General features: G+C 41.7%; 2 non-coding genes across 2 annotated transcripts; both read left to right on the forward strand.

The window, feature by feature from the left end:
- Nucleotides 1–9970: 9970 nt before the first annotated feature.
- Nucleotides 9971–10042, forward strand: trnae-uuc. Its single transcript has one exon. It is a non-coding gene; the product is annotated as a tRNA-Glu (tRNA).
- Nucleotides 10043–10739: 697 nt separating this feature from the next.
- On the forward strand, nt 10740–10811 carry trnae-uuc. The gene has a single exon. It is a non-coding gene; the product is annotated as a tRNA-Glu (tRNA).
- Nucleotides 10812–17271: the final 6460 nt, after the last annotated feature.

The raw sequence follows: 17271 nt of genomic DNA on the forward strand, positions 1-17271 counted from the left end.
GAACTGTTGCTAGCTAGCTACCGCAGCTAACCTGTGCTAAATAAACTGCTTAAAAAATAATAGATATCCTTTTACTTTGAATATTTCCACCTAAAAAAAGGGGAAAGTGGGGATATTTCAGGGATCCTCACTTCCTCAGAAATCATAAACAACAAGCCCTTAATTTATAAAACAACTCTCACAGGCAGATGATATTAGCTTTGGTAAGCTAGCTGAGAGTCTTCCCTGTCTCGATAATAACAGCAAACTCAGACAAAGCTAAACATAGCAGCCAACAGAATCACTTGTTTAAGATACAATGCTGTAGTTAGCTAGCTAAACAAGCTAACCCAAGTGAGGCTACATAATGTGGTTAAAATGTCACCACTGTTGAGTTTATATGTTTTCTGCTGAAGTTAGGTAAAAGTGCAGACATTTAAGCAATCAGCAGTTTCTATGCAGGAGTTTTTTTTAATTTTTCAGCAAGTTTTTCCAGCTAATATTTCCACTGGCAAATGTAGCTGTGCCAATCTAGCAACACACGCTTAATGAAGCCAGATTCAGTATCTCATGCAGACTTTAAAGTTGTATTTACTAAGTATTTGGGATTAGGTACGAGGTGTTATTTTGGTGATCCTCACATTAAGTGTTCAGAACAATTGCAGTGGAAAGATAAGTGTTTACTCTTTTAAATTTACAGCCTGTCTGACTGCCTCTTCTTTCTTGGCTAAGATAAGATTATTGCAATTTTGCAATTACATTGACAGCTGGTTAAGATGATGAAAGCTGCATAAAGTAAAAACCCAAAATTGACCTGAAGGTTGTTACAACTTCTCCGAACACCTGAGAGGATTTAAGGCAGTTTGTGGAGAGAGAGAAAAACTCAATAAACTTTATTTTTCTCTTTTTTTTTTTCCTTCTTCAGGAGACACCTGGATAAAGCTTTAAATTACTGCAAGGCTTCCTCTGATAGCAAAGCAGCATCAGAGAGAGAGAGAGGGGAGATAGAAAAGCATCAAAGAGACCTTCACCCTTCTCTCTTCAAATGTCAGCTCTGAAACACAAAACCGCTGCACTACAAGCCCCAACAAACTCACCAAAGCACCCCAAACAAACAGTAGCCTTCAAAAAAAACACACACAAGTTTAAAATGGCTGAACGAAGAGGGGGGAAGAAATAAAAAAATAAAATAAATAAAAGATGAAGAAATCCCTATGAGCGTTGGAGCGTTTATCAGGGGATATATATCCCCAACTAGTTGGCAAGTGTGCAATGAAGCCTGCCACAGTGTCACGCCGCACTGTGGCTTTTAATAGGAACACGGCTTAAGAGGCCCTTACATCTTTCGTTTCACTTGAAGTTGTCACTCAGTAATCCCTCGGTAAAGTGTAATGCTGCTGGATTAGCGCCGCAACCCCAGATTTCCAAATTATCATCTGAAAAAACCCACTGAATGATGTCGCTAATAGGAACCAAATTATGCAAAAGAAGAAGAAGGCCATCCCCCCCTCCTTCTTCTTCCAGCCTCTTTCAATTCGTCATGTCACTTTTTCCCCTCTCTCCCTCTGTAACTTTCAGAACGGGCAGATTAGCGCGCCGCTGTGTTCATGTCCACTTGCTGCTTGGAACTCAAAAAAGAGAGAGAGAGAGAAAATGTCCAGATGAATATACAGCATCACAGGAGGATTTATTAATAGGGGGCAGTCTCAGTCCATCTGTGGTTGAGCTCAGGCCTAATCCTTTCCACCAAACTGAATGAGACTGTACAAATTCCCCGTGATGGCCCACGTCAACAGCTGCAGGAGTGGGTGGGGAGGATGAGAAGCACAGGGAGGGAGAGAGAGAGAGAGAGAAAAAGAGAGTGAAGCATCCAAGGCCTCCTCCCACTGTCCATACTCCCTGGAGTCATCTTAACCAAAGCCGAAACCCAAGCTGACCATGTTTGCTGTGATCGCTAAGCCTGGAGTCTTCCACTTTCAGGATAAATATGATTTCCACCGGCCCTCCTCCTAAAAAACCCACACACCAAGTCTGACTTAGAGATTCTTTTTCTGGCAAACTGTGTCTGTCTGCATTTTCTCCTCCTCGCTCACACTCGTACAGTACTTTCATGTTTGTCTCTCTAGTTGAAAGACAGAGAAAGACTTCCTCCCAGAGTGCATTTCAGTGCATCTCAGCCGTGCTAAATCGTGTGCACTCGAGGATCATGTGCTGTTTTTGTTTTTTTTGTACATACTTTGTCAAACTTGATCACAAAAAAACGCCGCAAAGGCACAGGATTGTGACTACAACGTGACTACGGGTCGCCTTCCTCCCCCTCGCCCCCGCCCCTCGCCCCCGCCGAGAGATCAATGCTGATAGAGAAAGAGACAGAGAGAGCAGACATGTTTTTGCCGTTCCACTTCTTTCTTCAGACACAGCCAGGGGACATGGGAGGAGGGATGATGGTAGCTTCAACCTGCCCTCGCAGCACAATTGGGCTGCCTGCCATGAGTCCGATGATTTATGATGCCGTCAAAATGTACACTGTTTTTTTTTCTGTTGCTTCACCAAGGGTCACTGTGTTGTCTTAGATGCCTCTATCTCCCAGCGCGCCCCACAACGCTCTCACATCTTAAAAAAGAACAACTAATCTCCGGCAGTCAGTGTCCATTTATCTGCTACACCTGAAAACGATGTTAAAATGCTAATCCTGCATTTTTAATATTCCTTCTCATCCCTTGACACTGTGATGGAATCCATTCTCCGCCCTTTGTTGTAGGGAAAGGAGCCGTATCTTAGATAGCCATATACCTACACAGTCTTCAGATGTTAGCAGCAATTACCAGAGAAACCTGCAGAGCCGCGTATCTACATAGAAGGCACCATTAGGCTTTGAATTTTTACCTTAAATGGTGAGCTGCTGAATTTACACCTCTACATATGCATGAAGCTGCTCCTTTTTCAAACCTCTGCAGACATAGAGAAAGAAAAAAACTCCCACGCACCTTGCAAAAAATTGTGCAAGAAGTGGAATTATCATCATTTAGCGGGGACACTTTGTGCATTTCCTGCCAAATCTGGAAAAGTGAATGCAACATTACCAACTATTTAGATGTGTGGCTAATTCATTCAACCCCCACCCCTTTTCTTTCTCCTCCACGTGCTCTTCCACACCTCCTACCCACGCCGGAGTCAGAGCACCACCAGTTTATCCGCAGAGGCTCTCTGACAGAGAGGGAGAAGGGATTTCTCTCCGTCAAAGGACACGGCTCGGCTTGGCTGATTAGCTACGCTCACTGAGCATGCCCGGACGCCTAGGCCCTGCCGTTAAAGAGGTGGAATGGATTCGGGAGGAGCAGTGGAGGGGTAGAGGGATGAGGGTGGGTTTTTTTTTTGCCGACGCAGAGTGCAAAAGCTGAGGTTGCATGCTAATAAACACAGGGTGTCACAGTGTCATGCAAATATAAACTCCCCTTGGCAATTTCTCTGCATGTTTGATACAGTCCCCGCACGCCGCTTCGCCTCAGTATTGTTGAAGGGCTAGAGGTATGGTTTTGACCTCCTCTGCCTTTTTTAGTTTCTGTCGAGCATGAGGTCCTCAAATTTGGTCCAAATGCCGTTTAAAATCCTTTTCAAATGCTTCACACTCCTCCACTGAATGGCGTATCTAAACCTTTCCTTTAAAACCCGCCACTCCTGGTGTTTTTCAGCTCCTCAGAGACTGCACAAAAACTTCTGAGCTGCAGAGTTGAGACATTTTCATGCCAGTCAATAAATACGGCAAATTGAGACAAGATGATTTGCTTCACTGTGTGAAGAAAAGTCACATCATTGCAGTTTTTTTTTTTTATTAGGTATATGATTTGTTTGCCAGTTAAGCATCCACAATCTGGGATGAATTAGCCTCTTGGCCCCAGTGAGCTAAACAGAATCCTTTAAAATATTCTTGTTGACTAATCTGCTGATCAGCATGAGGTGTGGCTGCCTTTCTGTCAGCAGAGAATTATGTTGATTATTGCACAATGTCAGAAAATCTGCACTGAGTTTGGAGGGGGGGTTTCCAGAGGCAGCTTCTTTTATGCACAACACCAGAATCAGCTCACAGGAGAGTAATGAGAGCGCTCGGTGTTGGACCTTAGCAGAAATGGCAAAAGGACAGATCATAATCCCTGCCTTGTGTGTGTTCTTTCGCTTAAAAAAGGGAAGAAAAAATCTTTGCATTGTTCGCTGATAACTCTCTGCTGAAGCTGAAAAGGGTATTTTGGAAAGCGATAAAGGTCACCTCATTATTGGGAATTACAAGAGGCGGCCATATCCGCATGTTCAGTATGTACACATAGAGGCCAAACACAAGAGCAAAGACCTTATCAGTTTTCCAAATTAGCAATATGTGCATAGAGGAAACCGCACTAAATCTGTCTCTCTGTTAGCATGCAGATCCACACTTTAATTGGCTTCAGGGTATGCTTAGGTGCCCGTGCCAGAGTCCTATTAAAACACTTTAACCACTTTATTTATGGAGGCACTGTACCATACGGAAAGTGAGATTAAAGAACAACAAGTCCTTGGTCATTAGAAAAAAGCCAATCAGTTGAAAGTTGCTGAGCAAAATCGCATCATTTAAACTTGTTTAGCTTTATTTACTTTAAGTCGTGTTAGAACTAATGTGAGATATTTTTATCTTGTTCTTTAATCACTTCTTCCAACATGTACCATGGCTGCCTTGAGGCCGACTCACTCTCTGTGTGAGCAAGCAGCAACTTCCTGTGTTGAAAAATGAAGCCAGACTGCAGTTCCTCCAGTGTCCACTTGAGGCAGCCTGCAAAAGACAAGTAATCCCCAGTAACACCAAGCAGCAACCTGTGGTCTAAAAATATGAAGCCCATGCGGCAGTGTTATAAACTGCAGTTCATCAAGCGTCCACTAGAGGCTGGCTGCAGAAACCCAGGAAACCACATACACACCCATTCAAAGAAGACGATCTTTGCAGCAGAAATAAACATGTTTACAACCTGGTTCAAAAAACAAGTGTAGTCTGGATAGCTAATTTCTAATGTGGTAATTTCAAAGATATTGAGATTACGAGTCTTCCAATGAGAGGCACAGCTGACTTGATTGACAGGTGGGAACACTGTAGCTGTTGGCTAGGAGGCTCAAAGCCCGCTTCTTTACGTCACAATCGCTCGACAGCAGCAATATGGCTGCCACCGACAATTGGTCTCAAAACAGCGTTTCAGTAACAGATGGGTGACTCCACGGATACTACGTCCATTATTAATACAGCCTATGATTAACACCCACATTTAAATGTCCATTTCATTGAGCTTCCACTAGAGGCTGGCTGCAGAAACACAGGAAACCACATACACACCCATTCAAAGAAGATGATATTTGCAGCAGAAATAAACATGTTTACAGCCTGGTTCAAAAAACAGTTAGGTCTGAGTAGTTCATTTCTCTATTGGCACACATTGTATGGAGGTGAATTTTTTCTTACTATGTATTTTCAAAGATATTAAACTTACGAGTTTTGCCCAAATAAGGGCGTAGCTGACTTGATTGACAGACAGGCACCCTGTAGCTGTTAGCGAAAAGGCTAAAGGCCCGTCTCTTTAACTCACACTAGCTTCAAGGAAGTTAGGGTTGTGTTCAGGATTTCCAATATGGCAGCCGCCAACGACAGGCTTAAAAACAGCGCTGCTTCTTTGATCAACATCAATCACAACAGGGCTATTAAGTGTTTACTTTAACTGTAGGTTACAACACAATAAAATAAGACATAGGCCTAACTGTAAACAATAAACGCATTTCAAACTGAAAAAGTCAAACATTTGAATCCCCTCGGGGCTCCTCCAAAACGACGCCCCCCCTCACATGCACAAATTTTCTTCTCTTTCTTTCTTGTTCATATTTTATGTTTTAATACTTATGTTTTTCTTAATGTCACATTTTCTGATGAGGTATGGCGTTATGGAATTAACCTGATATTGGATCTACAATAAGATGGTGGGCAGATGGGCACATTGCTGGGATGTCAAGAGGTCTGAGCCAGCTTCGGGCAACTCAACACAGGAAAGAGTCAATGTATGAGTCCTAGCCCTTGGGAAGACGGTAAGACTCTGTAAGTGACGGACTTCAGAGCAGCGAAGGAGGCTGATTATTTAGAATAATCCCTCCTAATTTAAATAAATAATAAAACCCAACACTATCTACTATGTACGTTAAAGCTAGGGTTGGTAGCCACGGAAAACTAGCATGAACTTGAATGTAGCATTTCCTCAGGACTCTGTCTAACCCCTCCCCCCCTCCCCTCGGAGCTCCTCCAAAACGACGCCCCCGCTCACATGCACGAGCGCCACTGATTCAAAACCGGTCCTCAGCACATGGTTTGAAATGTATGCTTTGCAGGAGGCTGGCAGAACGACAGGATGGGATTTGATTGGTTTCCTATTTTGGCTCCTGATGGCAGGGATTGGTTGGTGTTTTCCCAGGTTTACTCCGGCTGTAGATAGCAGCTTTTTTTCACTCTTTTCTAAGAACACTATGTATTGATTGCCATCGGGACATAAAGATAATTGTAGTGTGTATCTAAATCCGCCCACCAACCCCAGCTTTAATGCATAGTTCAAATACTACGATCTTGCAATTCCCACGTGATCTTGAGATCTCGTTATCCTGCTAGTTGCTGCCTCAGCGGCGTTATGCATCAGACACAGTTCCAGTTGGTATAGTGAATGTCATCAGACGGAGCGTGGCACCCACGCTTCCTGTGGATCAAGGATTCTGTGAGTCAATTAAACGGAGACGTTATGTTAGCATTAGCTAAAGTTCCCCGTCGCTTAACTGCGGGTTATGTTTCCCCTGATAAATGTAACTTTCTTTGAGTAAGTGAGAGAGAGAGCATGTGTTATATTCCTTCTTTCAAAACTTTCACAATCCTGCTTTAAGCAATACTCAGCAAGTCAAGAGCCCTTAAAACTTGGATGCTTCTTTGACCACAGTTTATCTGCAGAAACCTTTGAAACCTTCCACGCTGACTTCTTCCCTGCAACCAAACATCATCTCCAGAGTGTCATTATTGCTTCACCGTCCTCTGCAAAGAGTTATGCAGAGGAGCAGTGTTTCGTCACATGCACTGAGGGTATTGTCATGTGTTGCATAGTCATTAAAGGAGAACAGAGACATCCTGGGTGTGAGGAGCCCCCTCTCAGTTACCTCAGGCCTCATTTTCATCTCAGAAAATAGCAAGATGAGTGTTTTCAGCTCTTACTGAGACTTTTATATCTTGTTTAGTTTATCTTACCTCAATCGATCACCTGAAACGACTTCCACCTTGTAAGTATTTGCAAAAATATAGCATTTCCATCTCTATCTGATTACACTTTTCCGTTTGAGGACAAGAGAGGACAAAGCGTTTTTTTTCCCCCCTGCATTTCAAAGAAAGGCAGCTTGCTCAGCAGTGGAGGGAAATGTGCATTATAAAGCCATGTCAAGCCAATATTAAGGTCAAAGCTCTGAGCATTGGAACGAACAATCCACCATACAGTGGAAAACTTGTGACCATCAGCTGTTTGGAGAGTGAGTCACTCGACACGGCGCTCTGATTCAAGAAATGCCTCCAAAGATAATTACACAATGCACTGTAAACAGACTTGAATTGCTTCCTTGTGTTAAATGTTGCTTTATCTCGGTTAAAAAACGACAGAAGAAATATGGCCGGCTCCAGGCAGGGGGTTCCAGTTTTATGCAGGAGACGCTGCATTATTTGAGACAGAGTGAATATTTATGCCACCGAAAGAAAGATCCAAACATTTGCCGTGTTTTTTATTTCTCTTGGGAGTTGGGGAAACTATGTTGATAAAAACTTATCTGTGCCTCACAGAACAACAGTGTATCTGATATTCTTTTAAAAAAAAAACAACACACACACAATGATATCTGTGATGCAGGGTGCTCGGGCGCCTGACTCCTCCATGCTCCCTTGTTCACTTTCCTGTAGCGTATTGATCTTTTTCTGGGATTGTTTATAGGACTCTGCGCGTCTAAAAGGAGACCTATTGATTTCCTTTTGGGGGTTCTGCCACAGCAGAGCTCTAAGTCTCAACCATAAAATGAACACATAATAAAACTGGTCAGCTTAATCATACATAATGAGTCTTTAAACACTCCTTAAACTGAAATGTGTAATCCTTCGTTTTGATTTTTCCATGCTTGTAATAACTTTGATGAGTTATGTCTCTCAGACTTTCTGAAAATTGCTTCTTTTTTTTTTTTTTTTTGCAGTGGTGGCTGTCAGTGTTTGTGCCCCCCCCCCCCCCCCCCCCCTGCTGTCTTCTGTTAGTCCAAACACATGAATCCTATCACTCCAACTCAAGAGCAGAATCTCGCTCCAGACCACTTCTGCAAATCAGCATCCATAAATCTCACACCATGAACTAACTTGTCATAAGAAACTTTCTCAGAGTCAGAGTGGACATTTTTCTTTTGCAGTCTCATGGCTTGAATTGTCGTGAATTTAATAAAATAAAATGTAGAATAGAATTTAAAATCCTTCTTTTAACCTACAAAGCCCTTAAAAATCAGGCACCCTCGTATCTTAAAGAGCTCATAGTGCCCTATTACCCCTCTAGAACTCTACGCTCCCAACATGCAGGCTTGCTAGTTGTACCTAAAATCTCTAAAAGTAGTATGGGAGGTAGAACCTTCAGTTATCAGGCCCCTCTCCTTTGGAATCATCTACCAGTCAGGGTCCGGGAGGCAGACACCCTCTCCACTTTTAAGAGTAGGCTTCAAACTTTCCTTTTTGATAAAGCTTATAGTTAGAGCTGGATCAGGCTTGGACCAGCTTTTGTCATGCTTCTATAGGCCTAGACTGCCGGGGGAACTGGCACACTGACACACTGGGATCCTAGCTCACCCTCTTCCCCCCAACCCCTTCATCACTTACTTTAACTCTGCCTGTCCCATTAAAGTTACTAACCATAGACCTTTCTGGAGTCCCTGAGCTCCCTTGTCTCGTAGATTCCTCCGAGCTGCCGTAGACGTCCTCCTGCTGCGGACGATCTGGACTCCAGCTGATACAGACGTGCTGGACTCCAGCAGCAACAGCTTCTACGACTCGTCTCATCACTATCACCTCTCTCTCTTACTCCCCTCTATCTGTCTTTCCAGACCCAACTCGGTCGAGGCATGATGGCTGTCTAACATGAGTCTGGTTCTGCCTGAGGTTTCTGCCTGTTAAAAGGAAGTTTTTCCTCACCACTGTAACTAGCTAAATACTGCGATGTGCAATGCTCATGATGGATTAAGGTGGGGTCAGACTGAGTCTTACCCTGTCTTGAAGTTGGGTCTCTGTTCATAATTTGACATAGAGTGGTCTAGACCTCCTGTGTTTGTAAAAGCGTCTTGAGATAACGTTTGTTGTGATTTGGCGCTATACAAATAAAGATTGATTGATTGATTGATTGATTAATTGAATTTAGACGTGCATATTGTGTTAAAATCAATCAATCAATCTTTATTTATAAAGCGCCAAATCCCAACAACTCTTATCCTCTTCCTCTATCCAAACAGAGCCGGTCTAGACCGTACTCTATGTTCTGTTATCAACAAAGACCCAACATCAAGACCAGGATAAGATCCAGTCCCATCTTACAGACAGGACTCAGTCTGATCTCATCTTAATCCACCATGAGCAGAGCACTTTGCAGCATTTAGCAAGTTACAGTGGCAAGGACAAACTTCCTTTAACAGGCAGAAACCTCCAGCAGGACCAGACTCATGTTAGACATACATCTGCTGAGACCTACTACAGTGTTGGAGAGAGAGATAGAGGGAGATGAAGAGAGAGAGAGATGATAGTGGGGAGACGGATAGTAGTAGTTGTAGCAGCTGGAACCTACGAGACAAGGGAGCTCAGGGACTCCAGAAAGGTCTATCCAATCAGTCATGACGTGGACTAAGTGTGATTTCCTGAGTCTGCCTAGAGATAAGACAAATTCACAGCAGGTCCCATATGGTCTAGCGGTTAGGATTCCTGGTTTTCACCCAGGCGGCCCGGGTTCAACTCCCGGTATGGGAACAGTCTTTAACCTTTGCAGTTATCTTACATGAGTACTCTCAATTTCCATCATCCTCAGTGCAGGAGGGAAAGGGAGATGAAGACAAGACATCACACATCCACTAAACACCCACCTCATCCCACTCCCCTCAGGATGCAGGTACAGAGCACTGAGGTGCAGAAGGGCTCGCCTGAACAAAAGGCCTTGCTAAATTACACAACTCTGTCTGAGTGTTGATGTCTTGTTGGGCAGTTTGTTGAGCCTACAGTGTATGCTCTTGTGTTTGTCTATGTTTGTGGAAATGCAGAAAGGTGCTGTGGAAAAGAATTTCCCCAAGTGGACAATAAAGTCTAAAGTCTAAAGAGTGACACAAGAATGATAGTAGTAGTTGTAGCAGCTGGATGTCTACGGCAGAGATCCAGAGGAACCTAGGGGGAGCTCAGGGACTCCAGAAAGGTCTATGGTTAGTAACTTTAATGGGACAGGAAGAGTTAAAGTGAGAGACAGGCAGAGAGAGGAGAGAGAGGGAAAGACAGGATCCCAGTGTGTCAGTCTAAGCCTATAGCAGCGTAACTAAGAACTGGTCCAAGCCTGATCCAGCTCTAACTATAAGCTTTATCAAAAAGGAAATTTTGAAGCCAAGGTCTATCCAATCAGTCATGACGTGGACTAAGTGTGATTTCCTGAGTCTGCCTCGAGATAAGACATATTCATAAGTCCCATATGGTCTAGCGGTTAGGATTCCTGGTTTTCACCCAGGTGGCCTGGGTTCAACTCCCGGTATTGGAACAGTCTTTAACCTTTGCAGTTGCCTTACATGAGTACTCTCATTTCCATCATCCTCAATGTAAGAGTGAGAGTGAGAGAGATGAGACGGATAGTACTGTAGTAGTTGTAGCAGCTGGATGTCTAAGGCAGAGATCCAGAGGAACCTACGAGACAAGGGAGCTCAGGGACTCCAGAAAGGTGTATGGTTAGTAACTTTAACAGGCCTGGGAGAGTTAAAGTAATTGACAGGCAGAGAGAGGAGAGAGAGGGAAAGACAGGATCCCAGTGTGTCAGTCTAAGCCTATAGCAGCGTAACTAAGGGCTGGTCCAAGCCTGATCTAGCTCTAAGGAAAGTTTGAAGCCTACTCTTAAAAGTAGAGAGGGTGTCTACCTCCCGGACCCTGACTGGTAGATGATTCCAAAGGAGGTTGGAAGGTTTTACCTCCCATACTACTTTTAGAAAGCTCTCACTGCCTCTTGTTGTCAGAATCAGAGATGCAGCCGGATCGCAATGGAGTGGATCCAGTAGAAGTTAACACATTGACTAGAATAGAAACCTATTGCATGACAGATAGGAGACAGACCGGACACGGATCAGGTGGAATTCGGCTGTTTTAGGAACATTGGTGAGGAAACAGTGGACCTCATTGTTGCAGCAGGCTACATGCTCCCTCTGTACCCTCCTCATTGTAGATTACTTTAATATGATCTCACAATAAAATCACTCTGCAGCTGTAAATACTCCAGTTTCCAAATCTGTAAGAATCTCTGCCACAATATCACATTTACTGCTGTCTGAGAGATATTTGGTGAAAACTACAATGGCCAGCTGTTTTGGAAAATGACTGCGCTCTAAGCCCATTGGGTCACACTGAACCGGCTTAGAGCTGAGTGCCACAGACAGAATAGAGGATTTAGAAAGCATTTAGAGATAGACTATGACCTGACACATTATGGTTTTAGTCTTTTAATTTTTTTGGCCCCGCACGGCTGGTGACTGAGACCAGAGGTTGTATCAGTTCACTCTTTACCCTGCTGTGTCAACACAGTTCATCCCGTCTTCCATTTTTTGTTTCCATTTTTTCGCTCAGTCTCTGGCAATGACAGACGGATTAATGAAATCTGGACGTCTATAAACACAGAAACCGAGAGTTTTGGCAAAGAAAAAAAAAAAGAAGAAGCAGAGGCTGTGTCTTCAGATTTGTTACATCCTTCCTCTCTGACAAATCCTGAAGTATCTCAGCTGTCAGGCTTAATAGGAGTACAAATTTGTTCTGAGGTTGCCCTCTACATCCCCTGTCTAAGTCTGTGCCCCATAAATGTCATTTCTCTGTAATGTAACACATGCTGAATGAGGAACGAGATCCAGGCTTTCTAGTCTGGTGCAGAAACGTCCTTTTCACCACTTTTTTTATTCCTACAGATATCTCAGCAAATTAAAATCCTACTGTTGAATATTACTCCTGTAAGTGTTAATTTGCAGAAAACAGCACTAATTACAACGTAACAGAGACGGAGCTGTCTGCATTTAAATTCGAACAAGTCGCAGTTATGACACATTGGGACAAAAGTGGTGTTTGCAGACCGCTCTCACTGCTGTGGTGTGTTTACGAAGGCAGGCTGTTAAATAAACTGCACAAAATACTGAGGCAGTGTAAGCTCATTGAGTAGCAATGATGCAGTCAAGGGCAGCGGTTATTCATCTCCGGCTGATCTCCTGATAGAACTTGATGCCAAATGCAGACATCCCTTTGGCTCACTGCATTTTGCGCTATAGGCAAGAGTTTGATGTTTGGTTGAGAGGACAGGGCAGCAGCAGCAAAGTGGATGCTTGGAGCGCTTCCAGGGATTAAACTCATGAATCTAGCAGCAGCCAGTGGTCATCATGACACAAACACTGCATGGGTGGTAACGCATGCACAGCGTGGGGTTCTTTGCCTTTGAAAAAAAAAAAAAAAAAAAAAAAGGAGAAAAAATTGAAACCATAAACGCCCTGCAGACTCTCCCTTCCATCTTCATATTGCACATTTTGTGTGTGCTACATTTTTATTAGATGTGGCATATGTTTTGGGGATCAAGTTTCACTTAAGCTGTGCTTTGAAAATTATGAGACACACATGATGAAACGCAGAATGAGCTCTGCTTCTCAATGTGTTGCAGATCTTGTTTTTTTGTTTTTTTTTATCAGTAGAGAAAACATTCATTTGTTCTTTATTTACCCTGCAGAAACTTAAAAATAAGACGTGTTTCTGTCATGTTTCTCTTACAAAATGTCTCAGTAGACTAAATATAAGCCACATTCACCTGACAAGACCAGATAGATGTCTTATTTTGAGATGTTACAACCCAAAAATATGATTTGAATTATTTGTAATGACTAAAAGTTATCTGCAAATGGTGTAAGAACACTTTGTGGAAATAGAGAATTATTCTTATTTCAAAGAACTTCACAAATAAATATCTCTTCCTCCATCATGATTATTTTTGGCTTGTTATATCTTCAAATAAGACACTTATCTAGACTTACCAGGTTATTGTGACTCATATTAAGTCAACTTTTACAAGAAATAAGACAGAAACACTTTCTTAGTTTTTAGAGAACACGTTTTTTAACGAGTATAAATTCAGTATATAAGAAATCAACTTCCTTAAATGGTAAGATCTGAACCTAATTATCTCCTTATCTGCAGAAATCATACTTTATTTACCCGTGATAATTATTCCATTATCCCACAACCACTAGATAACACCGACCTGCCTTTATGAAATCACAATTTAATTATGGAAGTGATATCAGTTCTACTGCCGGCACATTTTGTACCTGTGGCTCAGATGGATATCTAATTTTAAGGCTCTTAATTCCTCTTTGGCTGGACTGGATTTGTCCTAAAGGTTGTTAAAGAAACACACTTAAATAATATTCATCGTTTCATTGATTGTGATAGTTTAGGATGATTAAAGCTCCAGTGAGGAGTTTTCGGTTTTGTGTCGCTTTTGGCGCCCCCTGTGGACAAATTAGTAACTCTTGTTGCTTTACTCATTTTGTGATTTAAATGTTTAAGTAGTGGTCTCTTTTATTTATTTATTTTAGGTATATTTTTGGAGCATTCTTGCCTTTAATTGATAGGACAGCTGATGAGAAACAGGATATGTGGGGAGGAGAGAGGGGGATAAGACATGCAGGAAATGGCAGAGGCTGGAATTGAACCTGTGACCTCTGCGACGAGGACTATAGGCAAGGGAAGCTTCTTTATAAAGCACCATTCATACATAGAGCAATTCAAAGTGCTTTGCAGAGTTAAAAACAAATACCAGAACAGTAACAATCAACAAAAACATACAGCAAACACTTCAAACCCTTACATTTTATATGCAGCCAGTTATGTTTGATCTACTCTCTCTCTGTGTACTTATATAACTTAAATTAGGAGTGAATATTTTAAATAATCAGCCCCCTTCACAGCTCTGAAGTCCCTAACTTGCAGAGTCTTACTGTCCCACCTGCAGGGTGCCCGTATGCCCAAAATATAATTGATCCAATATCAGGTTAATTCCATAACGCCATACCTTGTCAGAAAATACCCAATTTAAAATATGACATTAAACAAACATAAGCATGGAAACATTAAATATTTTAAAATCTAAGATCAAGAAAGAAAGAAAGTAAATTTAGTTACAAAACTAAGTTAAAACTCAGTTTGTTAAGAGAAATTAAAAGTTTGTAGTTACAGAAATAAAAACTAAGGTTGAAAAATGATTGAACAAACATAAAATATATTAAAACATAAAATATTTGAAAACATAAGATCAAGAAAGTAAAATCAGTTGAAAGGTTTCAGAATTGGTTTGCGTCCATTATTGAGCAGAGTAAGCAGCGTGAAAGAGGAACATTTTTAGTCTGGACCTGAAATTCGTCAGTCGGGGCTTGTCAAATACTATCTGGGAGATCATTCCAGGTCTGAGCTGTATGATAACAAAATGCTGCTTCTCCATAGCCTCTGTATATTGGGCGCTCTGGACGGCGCCCTAAGTAGTGGTCTTCTTGACAAAAACTCTGGTACTGCTGTCTTAAAACAATCAAATGTATCTCTCATGAAGAATCTTTACCTTTGTAAATATTTATATTAATGTCCTCAATAGTTTCAGGTATTAATAATAACAATGTAGAAATAATCAATCATGTGCCAGATAGTCTTGTTTGCTCTCTTAGCTTATTTAGATCAATCAGATCTAATATCAGTGAGTTTCACAACCAGGTGAAAACTCCTTACTGGAGCTTTAAATATCAAACCAACATAATTTCCTCCACCAGTTAGTCTCTGAAGCCGAAGAATTCCCATTGAATTCTATTTCTGTAACGCTTTTAGGCTCACTGTAAGCTTCTTTTATGTGATTTTTTCACATAAAGTGTCCAAAAACCTTCCAACATGTGACTTGTGTTTTCCATGAGTCATAAAGCGAGCTAAACGGCTGTTTTTGTAACTCATGTGATATCTGAAATTTCACTCTTTCCGGTCACTATCTCACTTTTAAAAACAAAACCGCCTGATACACAGAAACAGTAACGGTAGTTAGGAGGAGCATATTACGTGTATATCTTCACGTATAAATAAAAAATAACAGATTACAGTGTGTAATCTGATCAAGGCCGGGCACTGGATAAAGCATTTACGCTGCATTAGTTTGATTACTGTAAACCCCCACAGTTTACAGGCTTGGTCAGTAATCAGATTTCCCTCTAACCTTCTCCTCCAAAAAGACTCTGACATCATTAGCAGCTATACACATCGATGGAGCATGGAGATTATGATTTCACTTCAGAAAAAGTCTGGCTTTGAAATCACAACTCCAGCACCCACCCACCCACATCCACTAAAACACAGCTGAGAGGGAGCTGCACACCACAAGGTGTGAGGTGTCGGAGGAAGCCAAATGCAATGAATATGCAGCTTGTGTTGCTTTTTTTATTTGGCAGTAATGATGACAATCACTGTTATCACACCTCTAAGAATAAAGCAATACAATACAATATGCACTGCAGCTTCCAAAATTACCATTCAGTTAACTCTGCTCTGAAATACTCAACAAGAAAGGGAATACAACCATCATGACAGCGGGGTCTATTTCAGGATTGTGGTGTAAGTGTGCGTTCGTTTTGGGCGACAATAACCTGGAATATTTTGGTAATGTGGAGCACAAACTACGACTCCTCCAGCTGATGAAACATCTATGAAATTACAACTCAGGTTTGATAGACTGGAGCGTTCATTTAATTTTTGTTTGAGCAGAGAGCGAGACAGTGTGTCAGAGTTTTTCTGCTTCTTCAGTCGCACCTTTCCACTTCGTCAATCAGTGATCTTTGAAAACCAGGTAAGTCAGAGAAATCAAGGGTTTTTAAAAGAGAGTATTTTACATGAAAAAAATCATATATTATGTGTTTAAAAGGTATTTAATTCTCATGCTAGTGCACCGAACAACTCTTACATGTAGTTGCTGTCAGTTTCATCATTACACAACAACAAGACCTGTGTTCAAAATAAGACAGAGTGTGTCAGGTGATGTTTTAATTAGCAGAAACCACAGGGTAACAAAGATTTGACTCTTAGTGATGACAACAAACAGGAGGCTGTAACATATGATGCCTTTTTATATGTCAGCAGGCTAATCTGCCTCGTCATCCGGGGTGTTAGAACCTCAGTTAGAGAACATGCAACAAGAAGCTAGAGGAACCTTTTATGAAGCTGATAAGAATACAAGTTCTTGGTGCTTTTGGTGGAAACATGATAAAGGTAGCAGTGATAGTCACATTAGTTGTATCAGCAAATAGTCCCATCCAAGGTTGTTAAATGCTAACGTCATATTTCTATAGACAAAAGAGAGATGGGAGAGTATTAAACAGCCTGCATTAGTTCTATAAATTATGAAAAACAGGCTACATCATCCACAAAATATTTGACCTATGCTAGGTAGCAGCGGTATGCCAGTTGTGGCTAACATTAATCAATAATACACAGCTCAGTACAGAAGTAGCTATCTGTCAAGCTAATGATGCTCAATAACAGTATTCATAAGGCTTAGTTGGACCATCCACTGAAGGAAACAACACAATACAACTCCAGCTAGCTTGCAGCCGCCTGCTAGCTGTTGCATTAGCCTGAGATACTTAGCACAAACTGAAGTCGCTTTCCTTCAACTAAAAACTTTCAATTAAATTATTAATGCACCCTGGTTGGACCCCTCATTATTGGATTTAAGCAGAATTATCTGACTTCAACAGCCATAAAACAACTTCCGCAAGCTAGCAGCTGCATGCCAGCTGTTGCGAACGTTAGCCTTAGGTATACAGTGCAATACAAAGCAAGGTCTAGTTGTCTTTAAGCTAATGATACTCAATTACAGCATTCATACAGCTTAGTTGGACCATCCACTGATGAAAACAGATTCTTCCAACTTTCATAGCCACAGACAACTCCAGCTAGCT

Source organism: Notolabrus celidotus, chromosome 17 (genome assembly GCF_009762535.1).
Source record: "Notolabrus celidotus isolate fNotCel1 chromosome 17, fNotCel1.pri, whole genome shotgun sequence".
NCBI lineage: Eukaryota > Metazoa > Chordata > Actinopteri > Labriformes > Labridae > Notolabrus > Notolabrus celidotus.